The following is a 13,590-nucleotide window of genomic DNA, read 5'->3' as shown; positions in this document are numbered from 1 at the left end:
CCGGTTCCGGGCCGGTTCCGGGCCGGTTCGGCGGTTCGGCGGTTTATCCGATTTTTTTTTTTTTTTTTTTTGCATTTTGTAAATTGTAATTCAAGTTTAAAATGTAAAAAAACTTGCGTAAAAAACATTAGAATGAAGCGATGTACAAATGTAATTTTATTGATACAAATTACAACTTCAAAATTACAAATTACAACTTTAAAATTACAAATTACAAGTTAAAATTTACAAATTACAACATAAAAATTAGAAATTACAACTTCAAAATTATAAATTACAAAAGACTTAAAGTCTTCATTACAATTTACAAAATTACATATTCGAAATAAAGGGGAGAAAAAAGAAATAAAGGAAAAGGACTTGAGCTCAACTTAAATTTAAACTTAAATTTAAAATTTAAGTTGAAATATAAGTTGAGATGCCTACGTATCCTCAATGCTCAATTGCATTTTGGAATCAAAGTCCACGTAGTTCTCTTACCTTGCTTACCTATTTGGCTTGATCGGAAGTATTGGCGCCTACTCTTCTTCGTCGGGGAAGTAGTCTTGGTCGGGTTGTACTACTAGTTTGTCCCAATCCGGTTCTTGGTCTCTAATTTCGGCGGAGCACCAATCATCAAGTAACATGGTGGCTTCCATGTTTTGTCCGGTGAGCCTACTTCTTCGGTCGTCCAAGACGTTGCCTCCAACACTAAAGGCGGACTCGACGGCGACAGTGGAAGCCGGAACCGAAAAGATCTCCTTGGCCATTGATGCAAGGATGGGAAAATCTTTCTCGTGTGAAGACCACCAATCTAGGACGTCGATTTGTTGGGGAACGGGACCTCCTTCTTCCTCATTGAATGAAAAGTGTGAGTGATAAGTCGCATTCTAGGCCTTGGTTACTGGTCAGTATAAGGTGCTTTATTGGATAATATCTGCAAAATAGTTGTTAAAGTGTGCAGGTTGAAGTACTAAATCAGGAGGGAAGGTTCAGAAGGAATTCGAGTGAAAAAGCTGCGAAGAGTGTGCAAACTGGTCAGTATGAGCAGAAAATACGCAAACTGGTCAGGATGGATGCTACAGAACTGGACACGAGAAGGAAGGACTTGCTTGGAATAATCACCTATCTAAAGAAGGGCAAAATTGTCATTCCACATGAAGAGAAAGCCCTAGAAATTAGGGCAAGCCACCCTATAAATAGGAGCTGAACATAAAGAAAAGGGGGAATGGACACACCACTTCACTTAGGACTTATCATCACTACTACATCACTTTTGAGGAGAATAGCTCCACTAGCTTTTAGTTCCATCTAAATCCAGCAGCCTGACTTGAAGATTCCGGCCACCTGCCGGCCAGGAGCATCATGCCTGATTCATTCCAGCCGCTGTAGTTCCAGAAATTCCTCCAGTTTCAGTTTCCGATGAGCCAAACAATCTTTTACTTGCTTTGTTTTTTTTAAGATTTCTTAGTTTAAGAACTTGTTTTTGCCTGCCTTTGACTTGGATTCCAGTAGCTACTTAGTTGAAACATCTTTTGGGTGATAATCTTGAATGCAATGAAGTTTATTGTGGTTTTATTTTATGTTTCAGCTTGCTTATTATTTCTTTCTGCCTAGTAACTAGATCTGGTAGTTTTACGTTGATTTTTGTTGTTTAAGTGCTTGAATCTGCTTTGCTTAGTTAGATCAATGTTTTCTTAGAGTGTTTACAAGTTTTAATCGGGTTAAGGTCCTCAAAAATGCATGAGAATCGTTTTTGCTTGCTTCTGTCACCTTGTCCCGCTGACCAGTTTGCGTAGATCTCAGTTTTCTTAGCTTTCGTTCTCGATTTCAAGTTAAATATTGCATTTACGAATTTTCAAGCTTGATCATTCATCAATGGAGTTTTTTAGATCTTGTAGTTTAGCTTGGTGAAGAAGATAATGTCACAATCAAAGAATGGGACCACTTGTGTTGCTTTTGTTGCTTTTTGCTTTTGCACTTGCACTTTTTCAGCTTTTCTGCACACCCAGGAGGCAGTCTGCCAGCATGTCCTTTGATTCTGTTTACCTTTTGTCTAGTCATTTTTAGTAAGTTTTGTCTAGTAGCTTCTCACATACACACTCGTACCCTAATTTACACACGCACTTTAATTTCTCTTAGCACGCAGCATTTAGAGCCCACCCTGACCTACTGGTCAGGAGGGGTATAGGTTCCATTTCATTTTCCGACTAGGTAAAACTCAACCCCAAAAAAGCGTGGTAGCTAACCAATCGCTCCCAGAATGTCATCGCAAGTGTATCTCGCCTACATCCATCTCTGTGAGATTCGACCCTTACTCCACTATACTAGCCAGTAGAAGTGGGTTGAGGTATTTTTTTGTTGATAGGGAAGATAGACACAGACCCAACGACACAGCTAGGTCTAGGTACCCTCCTGGCCAGCTGACACACACACACAGAGTCATAGTCTCATCTTTTCCCTCCTATCAGTGAGTCTAAATATAAATCTAACTCACTTACCGAATGTGCCGTCCTTCCTCCGCTGCTGAAGGCGTATAGGTCCGCCAATTGGGATTGGGTGTCGGGGTCATCAACTTGGAAGAAGCCAAAGTTCTGTGTTTGACGGGGGGGTCTAGGTCGAACTTGGTGGGTAGTGTTGTACTTGACTTCGTAATCGTGAAAGAGAGCCCGCAAGTCGAACTCAAAATTTCTTTGGAGGCTTGGGAGGTGGGGGAGGTTTATTTGGAATGTTTGGGCAAGGTTTATGTAGTTGTCGTCGTCGTCAGTTTGCAAAGCTCGGAGTGGTTCAAGATCAATAGAAGCTAAACTGTTGTAATAAAATTCTAAAATTTTGAAAGTACCAACTAGTTTCCAAAGCTCGGGTGAGTAGAAATGGAAGAGGAGGGGGTATTTATAGGGGAAAATTGTGATTAAAAATTTAAAAAAAAAATCAAATTTTGAAAAATAACGCCGAAACCGCCGGTTCGCCGCCGAAACCGCCGGTTTTCGGTGGAACCGGCGGTTTACGGACCGTTTGAATTTTCAAATTTTGAAAATTGCGGTGGGAAACCACCGGTTTAGGCCCGGAACCGCCGGTTTAACCCTGAAATTGTGAAAAGGCTAGGGAGTAGGCCTGAAATTGTGTCGGAAACCGCCGAACCGCCGGTTCGGAACCGCCGGTTTCGCCGGAACCGGCGGTTCCGACCCGCCGGTTACGGTTTGCATAAAATGAGGAACCGGAACCGGCCCGGCGGTTCCGGCGGTTCCGGTGCCGGTTCGAACCGCCGGTGACGGTTCCGGTTCCGGTTCGGAACCGCCGGCGACGGTTCCGGGCCGGTTCATCCGGGCCGGTTCGGTTTGGAGACGTCTAGTCATCATCAGTTTGAGTTTATATTTTTTTGGTTTTATAGGGTATCCCAAATTTCTGTTGTATTGTATGCTTATCAAAATTCATACCAAATCTTGGAAGAGAATAATATAACAACTCTTCAAAATCTCATCCAACAATAACAAAAACATCATAAAATACACGATAAACATTCGATAAATATGGCAATTATTCCTTCAATTAGTGTACAAGTATTTTTTTTCTTCTACATTTATTTGAGCTCCTGAGTTGCATCGTCAAAACCATTGCACAAAATTCCCCAATGACTTGAACTTTAATATATTAATTAATTATGAAAACTAAAATTATAAATTTAATTATTAAAATGACTTGCACATAAATTTAAAATTTTAATTATGGTTCAATAATTTTTTAATATAAATTATAAATTTAATTATCAAAATGACTTTTCAACCTATTTGTACTTTTTTCGATGTTAATTATCTATTGAACATTGCACGACTTCTCATATTTTTATACGTCAGTTTTTGAATCATTTTTTTCTTTATTGGATTTTTTTTACATTCTTTATTATTTTTAGTAATTTAATTATAATTAAGGTCCAATATATGTGTATTATTTTTAACTATCTTGTTTAGTTAAAAGTTATATAAATACTTAGGTCGGCTTATTCGGCCTGTTCCGATTCTAACCCGACTGGTTGGCCGGTTAACCGATTTCAATTGTTCAAAAATCCTAGAACCGGAACCGGGACCGAAATTGACTGGTTCCGATTTGGAACCGGCAAGTTAATAACCGGTTAGTTCCGGTTCCGGAACCAGAACCGATATGTAATTTCAATCCGAATTTGTTTGTAATTTTAAATAATTCAATACTAATAACATAATAATTCAACATCTGGAAATATAACAAATAATACCTAGAAATTTAAATAAATACACAAAAAATATAAACCAACAGCACAATAATATTCATATATGGGTAAGAGTGATGCCAACTGTAGTAGGTCGGACTAGTTTATGTTGGAAATTCTTTTATAAAAATGGAGTTCTAAAATTTAACATTTTTTTTAAAAAGGAGTTTTTAAATTGAATACCATTTTCCTTTTTTTTGCTAATAAATATTCAATGGAATTTCCAATACTAATTGATCTTATTGTGACTTTTTGGTTTGATACGGAACAATTAATAAATTATTAACACACATATTAAAATCGTATATTAAATGAATTGTTACATAATTTTTTTATAAAGTTAAATTTCTATCATATGAAATGATATTGTACTTGTATATTTGTTCTGTAAATTAAAAAAAAAAACTTATGATGTTCTACACATAGTAGTTAGTTCATAAAAAATGGATTGGAGAAATAATTGTAGATTCAAAGTATCAATATTTAAACATTTTAAATACTTCAGAAAACAGAGCTTGCAAATTTAATTCTATTTGAAGAGCTTGCAAATTTAATTCTATTTGAATCTTAAATTCACTCAATATTTTAAATTATTTTATTTCAAATATTAATTCAATTAAGTTAGATTTATTAGTATGTTAAATTATAAAAGAAATAAAATTGAATTGTAATTCGGTTCCCGGTTAGGAACCGAGCGGTTTCGATTAGAACCGGAACCGGTTTTCCGGTTCCTCAATTAACCCACAGGTTCCGGTTCCGATTCCGGTTGCCCGAGAACCGGGGAACCATTTAAGCACCCCTAGGAAATACCGTGAAGAATTCTGGAATATCATCGTTGCAGTATACATTCTTTGTCGATTTAGCCATTTGTTAACAAAAAGAACGTTTGGAAGATGGAATTGGTTTGAGATTTGAGATAAGATTCGCACGAGTAATTGATTTTGTGTAGGTATAGTAGTTATTGCTTTGATTGATTGGTAGGTGAAAATGATTTGAATTCTTTGTAGTATTGTCAACGACATAATTAATGAAGAGTCTAAAATTGCATTGATGCAGTGGCAGAGGTAGAATAGATAAGCGGGTACAACTGCACCTCCAAATTTTCACAATTATTACGTATAGGATCCACTTTCATTTGCGCTTTGGTTGTTTGATACTCATATTAAGATTATACGCAATAATGTACTGCATCTCAAATTCTCAATAGCAATAATTTAGATTCTCAATGCACGAAAAACCCAACACAACTATAGAGATAGGCACAAATATTATATTCAATATTCTATGCATATGCATTCTCCATTGACAACTCAATAATTCTTTACTATTATAATTAGATGAATGCGTAATTAAATAATATTATAATTAGATGAATACGTACAAAACATCAAAAAAGAATACAATTGCATTCGAAAAATCCTCCATCCATCGTCCAAGCATAATCTTGTTGTGATTTTTGTTTCCCATGTTTTACCGAATCTATCTTCTAATGTGCATGTTGGTCCAATCTTGTCTACAATTAATCTTTGAAAGTTTCTTGGAAAGATTTATTTTCTTATTCAACATAGAAATAATTATATTTTGTGAATCTAGAATATCAAAGAATTCAATTTAGAAAAAAAATTAAAGTACAAAACAAATTGTAATAAAAATGATATTTTACTTCAAAAGATCTTTCTTAGCGTATATTGATGATTAACAAATGCATACCATTTTTTATTGTTCTTCTAGGGGAAATATTAGGCCTGCTTATTCCGTAGGTTCAGGTTCTCACCGGACTGGTTGACCGGTTAACCGGTTTCAATTTTTCAAAAATCGTAGAACTGGAATCGAGACCGGAGCCGAGCGGTTCTGGTTTGGAACCGTCCAGTTAAGAACCGATCGGTTCCGGTTCCGGAAACAGAACCGATATGTAATTTCATCCGAATTTATTTATAATTTGAAGTAATTGAATACTAATAACATATTAATTCAACATCTGGAAATATAACAAATAATACCTAAAAATTTAAATAAATACACAAAAAAATACAAACCAACAATACAATAATATTCATATATGAGTAAGAGTGATGCCAAGTGTAGTAGGTCGGACTAGTTTATGTTGGAAATTCTTTTATAAAAAAGGAGTTCTAAAATTTAGCATTTTTATAAAAAGGAGTTTTAAAATTGAATTCCATGTTCCTTTTTTTTGCTAACAAATATTCAATGGAATTTCCAATACTAATTTATCTTGTTGTGACTTTTTGGTTTGATACAGAACAGTTAATAAATCATTTGCACACATATTAAAATCGTATATTAAATGAATTGTTACATAAATTTGTTATAAAGTTAAATTTCTATTATATGAAATGATATTTTATTTGTATAGTTGTTTTGTAAATTAAAAAAAACTTATGATGTTCTACTTGTAGTAGTTAGTTCATAAAAATTGGATTGGAGAAATAATTGTAGATTCAAAGTATTATGATTTAAACATTTTAAATACTTCAGAAAACAGAGCTTGCAAATTTAATTCTATTTGAATCTTAAATTCACTCAATATTTCAAATTATTTTATTTCAATTCAATATTAATTTAATTAAGTTAGATTTATTAGTATGTTAAATTACAAAAGAAATTAAATTGAATTGTAATCCTGTTTCTGGTTAGGAACCGATCGGTTTCGATTAGAACCGGAACCGGTTTTATATAAAAAGTTGGAACCGGAACCGGTTTTCTGGTTCCCGATTCCGATTCCGGTTAACCGAGAATCGGTGAACCTTTTAAGCACCCCTAGGAAATACCGTGATGAATTCTGGAATATCATCGTTGAAGTATACATTCTTCGTTGATTTAGCCATTCGTTAACAAAGAGAACGTTTGGAAGATGGAATTGGTTTGAGATTTGAGAGAAGATTCGCACGAGTTATTGATTTTGTGTAGGTGTAGTGGTTATTGCTTTTATTGATTGGTAGGTGAAAAGGATTTGAATTCTTTGTAGTATTGTCAACGAAATAATTAATGAAGAGTCTAAAATTGCATTGATAAAGTGGCTGAGGTAGAATAGATAAGGAGGTACCATTATACCTCCAAATTTTCACAATTATTACGCATAGGATCCACTTTTATTTGCGGTTTGGTTGTATGATACTCATATTGAGATTATACACAATAATCAATTGCATCTAAAATTCTCAATAGCAATAATTTAGATTCTCTATGCACGAAAAAACTCAATGATAAGTCGTATTCTAGGCCTTGGTTACTGGTCAGTATGATGTGCAAAATTGATTATATCTGCAAAACAGTTGCTCAAAGTGTGCAGGTTAAGTGTTCCAGCCAGTAGGGAAGTTTCGGAATGTTCAGGTGAAAAAGGGCGCCAGCATGATCTCATACTGATCAGTATTCGTGCTGAAACGGCTTGAGATGGAGAAGACGGATAGCTGGGACGGATTACCCATAATTGAGGGCAAATAAGTCATCTCACCGCAAGGTTTTACCCTAAAATCAAGGGTAAGCCTCCCTATAAAAGAAAGCCACTTGGAGAGAGAAAGGAGACACATTCACTCATTCACCACCATCTTTAGCTAGAGTTCTCTCGGTAATACCAGTCTTTCAGCCGTGTCCCGCTTCTTGCCTCGCCGCAGCCATGATCACCTAACGCCCAGATGTTCCCGGAGTTCCAGTCATCCTTATTCCAGCCAGCAAGATCATAGTTTAGGAGTTCCATCGCCCGGAGTGGCAAAAACACTTTTATCTCGCTTTCGTAGTTTAATTTACTTGCATATTCCTTACGTTAGATCTTGCTGCTTTTGAATTTCACTTCTTTGAAGTATTTTGTTGAAGATCCGAACAATGTTTAGTGCTATGAAGTTGATTTCTGTTCAGTTTGTCGAGCTGTTTTCTTTCTTTTCTGCCTAGTTAGTTAAATCTAGAGGTTCTGGTCGTTTTGAGTATCGAATCGTGTGTTTCCAGTCAGTAGTTTATTTCTTCGAGTTAGCATGATCTGTTTACTGTTATTTCATAGAGGTTTGTTTCATGCAAGGTGCAGTTATGTGTTTCTTGTCTTTTTCCATGCTGATCAGTAGGCGGGATTTCAATTTCGATGTTTGATTTTCGATTTGGAATTTTTGACTGTAGATCTGTGTTCGTGAGTTATTAATCTGCGTTTTTATGATGCTGAATCTGGTTTGTTTTCTGATTTTAATTTGTGGTTGTTGAAGAAGATGATGTCCATATCCAAGTTTGGGACCACTTTGCTTTTTAGATGCTTTTTCCTTTTTGTCCTTCACCTTTAGTACACCCTGCAGATCTGTCAGCCTAGTCACCACAACTACCACTTATTCTCTGCTTTTCTGTTTAGCCTATTATAGTAACCTAGTACTTTCTGCATATTTTCTGTTACACCGCATCCACCATAATTCCACGTACACTACTACATGTCGACCACCATTCACCCTTCCTAGTCAGTAGGACACCATCTTAATTTCCCGTCTAGGTAGAGACTCAACCCAAGCGTGGTAGCTAACCAACCTTTCCAAATATCACCGCGGTAGTTTAAACGCACCATCTCTGTGGGATTCAACCCCTACCTTCACTATACTACCCAGTAGAAGAGGGTTGAGGATTCTTTGAAACCAGGGTCTAGGCTTAGTTAGGATCTCTATCCTGACCAGTAGGATATATCCTTGCTTGAACGACACCTACGCACCCCTGTTGTCTTTTAAATGGCGTCGTTGCAGGGGATGGATGGCTTTTTTGAGTTGCTATTGTGTGTGATACTTTGGTGTATATATTGTGTATAATTTTCCTTTTACTTTTCATTTCAGTTTATGAGCAGTAGCTCGCCTCCTGATCAGTGGAGGTCGAAAATACTCAAGCGAGGAACTATACTCGTAACCACTCGTTCTGGCCTGTCGACCACCTTGGCTGACCTAGGCACGAGTAGTGACGAAGAGAAGGACACCATAGAGGGACCAATACCAGAAGAGAAACCACTGTTGGAAGGCATCCCAAGGGAAATGGCCAACCAGGGAGATGAAGACCCGGAGATCGGGATGCTGAACGCACATACTGAAGGAGAGCCCCCGCAAGCCATAGTCGTTACTCCAGGGCAAACCGCCTACGATGTGAAGCCTCATGTGATCACGATCCTACCTACATACTGTGGGAAGAGCTATGAAGGGCCGTATGAGTTTCTTCATGAGTTTTGTAAAATTTGTAGGGCGCAGAGGAGACCAGCAGGAGCGACTGAGGATGATTATAGGCTGAAGGCTTTGCCATTTGTGCTCAAGGGAGAAGCTAACACCTGGTTCATGCGCCTGCCCCCCAACTCTATTGAGACTTGGGCCGATTTCAAGTCAGCATTCCTGGGCGAGTTTTTTCCGTCATCCAAGACAAGCGCGCTGAAGAGGGAAATAACTAGTGTGAAGCAAGGGTATGATGAACCCTTGAGTGATTATTGGGCAAGATACATGGGTCTTTTGGAATCATGTCCCAACCATCGCATGGCGGACATTGAAGTACATCATACTTTCTACGAAGGTATGAACGCGGTAACCAAGGACCTGGCAAATTCATCGTCAGGAGGAAGCTTCACGCAATTACGGGTCAGCGAAGCGAAGAGAGTCCTAAGGAAGCTACTGAATGCAAAGAAAGAGTATGACCATTCAAGGGAAGGATACAACCGAGAGCGGGCTGTTGTTGCCTCGTTTACTGATCATGAAAATAAGCTGGAGCAGAAAATGGATTTGAAAATGGATGAGCTGAAGAAGTCACTTCTGAGTGCGATCGAGAAGAGCACTCCACCACCTCCCTCAGCTGGGAATTACAAGGGTGCAGAGCAGGGAAATCAAAGACCGAACTATGATCAGCCTAATGACTTCGGGAATATGGAGCAAGTTAACGCTGCGGGGTACTTCAATTCTAGTGGGCATTGGATTCAAGGTAGACAACGGGATGCACCATGGAGGGATCATCCAAACTTCCGATGGGGTGACGGAAGCCAAAATCAGAACCAAGGTCAGAACCAGTATAACCCCCATCCGAACCAAAACCCTAACCGTGGACCAGCAAACCTAGACTACCAGCCCAACTGGTCAGGAAGAAACCAACAATCCCAAAACCAAAACCCACAAAACCAAAACCCACAAAACCAGAACCCGAACCCTGTCTATGTGCCTCCCCACCAAAGAAACTTCCAAAATTTCCAAAATCAGCCTAACCCAGGACCCCAACACCATCAGAACCAAAATCAATTCCTAGGACAGCACCAGAATCAATATCCTCAAGATCAGTACACCCCTCCTGCCCAGTATAACCAATACCTGCCTAATCAAGGCCAGCAAAACTCCCAGAACTATCAACACCAAGGGCCGAGTCATTTTCAAAATTCGAACAGGCCAAGGAGATCCGTTGAGGACATGATGGGTGAAATGCTAGCGTCACAACAGAGCATCAAAGGAGAATTGCAATCCCATAATGAGGTCGTGCAGGGGATGCAAAATGCCCAGAAGGAACATAAGGCGAACATGGATATGATGAATAGACAGTTAGCTCAACTGGCCAGTTCGGTGGGTGATTTGAAGGGAAATGCGGGGAAACTCCCATCTACAGTCCAAATGCCCGAAAAGGCAAATGTGAGTAAGGTTACGTTGAGGTCAGGAACTACTTATGACGCGCCTCAACTGAAACGACCTAGTGGAGGATCCAATGGAACGAAGATAGGAGGCGATACCATTTCAGCGGAAGAATTAGGGAGACCTATGCCTCGGATGCAGGATCCATTCTTCTTGGATGATACACCAAGTGTAAGAGGTGAACCCGACACCCTACTGACCAGGAAGGGACCTCCTCAAGAGGAAGAGCCCAGAAAGGAGGCCCAGACCCAGGAACTACCCAAGAAAGACTCCAAGAAGGTTGCTGAGGGACCAGGAGAGGAAAAAAAAGGGGAGAAACCATTCCCATTCCGATTTGTTACAAAGAGGAAGAAAGAGAACCCGGTTGACTACTTGTCGATTTTTGGGAAGTTGGATGTCACCATACCATTCCTCCAAGCCGTGAAGCTACCCCCTCTCGGGAAATTCATAAAGGACTTCATAGCCGGGAGAGCCCAGAAGGATGGCAAGATTATGGTGGAAGGGATAGCGTCAGCAATAATGCAAGAGAAGTTACCACCCAAGAGAGCCGACCCAGGTATGTTCACCCTACCCATAACTGTAGGAGATGTGAAGGTCGAACATGCAATGTGTGATTTGGGGGCATCTATAAATGTCATGCCATTGTCTATCTATAACCGGTTGAAAGGAGTGAGGCTGTCAAATACTAGGGTGTTGATCCAACTGGCTAATAGGTCGTGCATAAGTCCTGAGGGAGTTTTAGAAAATGTGTTGGTAAGAGTGCATGATTTTACATACCCTGCTGATTTTTATGTGATCAAAATGAGTGAGCATTAAGCGAGGGAGTCTAGTGGAGTCTTGTTAGGAAGACCTTTTCTGAGAACGGCCAAGACAATAGTGGATATGGCTGAGGGGACTATTTGCATTGATTTTCATGGGGAGAAGTTTACCTTCGATATAAATGATGCCATGAAGAAACCCATCGATTCTGAAAATCTATGCTATGTTGATGTGATTGACCCCCTAGTCCAAGATTTTCTAGAGACCGAACTACTGCAGGAGAAACTCCAGGCTTTAGATGTTTATGAACAGGCTGACATAGAAGCTGCTGCATGGTGTGATCTGATCAGTAGCCAAGGGTTGACTGATGAAGAAATAGAAGTAGCGATCAAGGAATTCTGTCAGAAATCGGAGTTCATTGGAGCCGCAGGGGCTCAGCTACCAGTCAGTATAGAAGAACCATCAGAGGGAGATTTAGAAAAAGAAGGAGGGACTGAGAAAAACCCTCTACCCGAAGACACACTTCCACCCCAAGTTGAGCTGAAGAAGTTGCCACCGAATTTGAAGTATGCCTTCCTTGGAGAGGAGAACTCATATCCAGTGATCATCAGTAGCAGCCTTACGAAGGAACAAGAGGCCAGGCTACTGACCGTGCTGAGCAAGAACAAGAAGGCGATTGGATGGAGACTTACAGATTTAGTTGGAATTAGCCCCGACGTCTGCATGCACCACATTAGGTTGGAGGAAGGAGCGAAGGCACATCGAGATGCTCAAAGGAAGGTAAACCCTAACATGCGAGAAGAGATATTGAAGAAAATCTTGAAGTTGTTGTCGCTAGGGATTATCTATTCAGTACCAGATAGTGAGTGGGTCAGCCCGATCCACATGGTCCCAAAGAAGTCGGGCATCCAGGTAGTTCAGAATGAGAGGAATGAGCTGATCCCAACGAGGCTAGTCACGGGTTGGCGAATGTGCATCGATTACCGTAAGCTGAACAATGCGACCAGGAAGGACCATTTTCCCTTGTCGTTCATCGACCAAATGTTGGAGAGATTAGCTGGGAAGAAGTTTTTCTGCTTTCTAGATGGGTACAACGGGTATTTCCAAATTTACGTAGATCCTGAGGACCAGGACAAGACCACTTTCACTTGCCCGTTTGGAACCTATGCATACCGTCGCATGCCTTTCGGCCTATGCAACGCTCCAGGTACGTTTCAATGATGTATGATGAGCATATTTTCCGATTTGATTGAGGATTGCATAGAGATATTCATGGATGATTTCACGGTTTACGGAGACTCGTTCGACTCTTGCCTTCACCATTTGGATATAGTTTTGGAAAGGTGTCAAGCAAAGAGTTTGGTTTTGAACTTTGAGAAGTGCCATTTTATGGTCACTGAAGGGATAGTTTTAGGACACGTGGTCTCAGAAAGAGGTATCCAAGTGGATCGACCCAAAGTAGATGTTATATCCAAATTACCATTCCCTACTGATCAGAAGGGAATAAGGGGTTTTCTGGGGCGCGCCGGATTTTATCGAAGATTTATCAAGGATTTCTCCAAGATCGCCCAGCCCCTTACCAGATTACTTCAGAATGACGTGGAGTTCATTTTTGATTAGCAATGCAAGGCTGCTTTCAACCTTCTCAAGGGAAAGCTGATATCCGCACCTATCATAAGGGCTCCTGACTGGAACCATCCTTTCGAAGTAATGTGCGATGCCAGCGATTTTGCGGTAGGAGCCGTGCTGGGTCAGAAGATCGATGGGAAGAGGTACGTAATTTTTTATGCGTCCAAGACTTTGAATCAGGCCCAGCGGAATTACGATACCACTGAAAAAGAGATGCTGGCAGTGGTGTATTCTTTCGAGAAGTTCCGGCCATATTTGCTGTGATCCAAAGTCATAGTGTATACTGACCATGCAGCGATTAAGTATCTGATTGCCAAGAAGGAATCCAACGCTTGATCCGATGGGTACTCTTGTTAC

The sequence above is a fragment of the Salvia splendens genome, chromosome 17 (assembly GCF_004379255.2).
Source record: "Salvia splendens isolate huo1 chromosome 17, SspV2, whole genome shotgun sequence".
Lineage (NCBI taxonomy): Eukaryota > Viridiplantae > Streptophyta > Magnoliopsida > Lamiales > Lamiaceae > Salvia > Salvia splendens.
The sequence above is the reverse complement of the archived record's forward strand: the minus strand, read 5'-3'. Positions refer to the sequence as shown.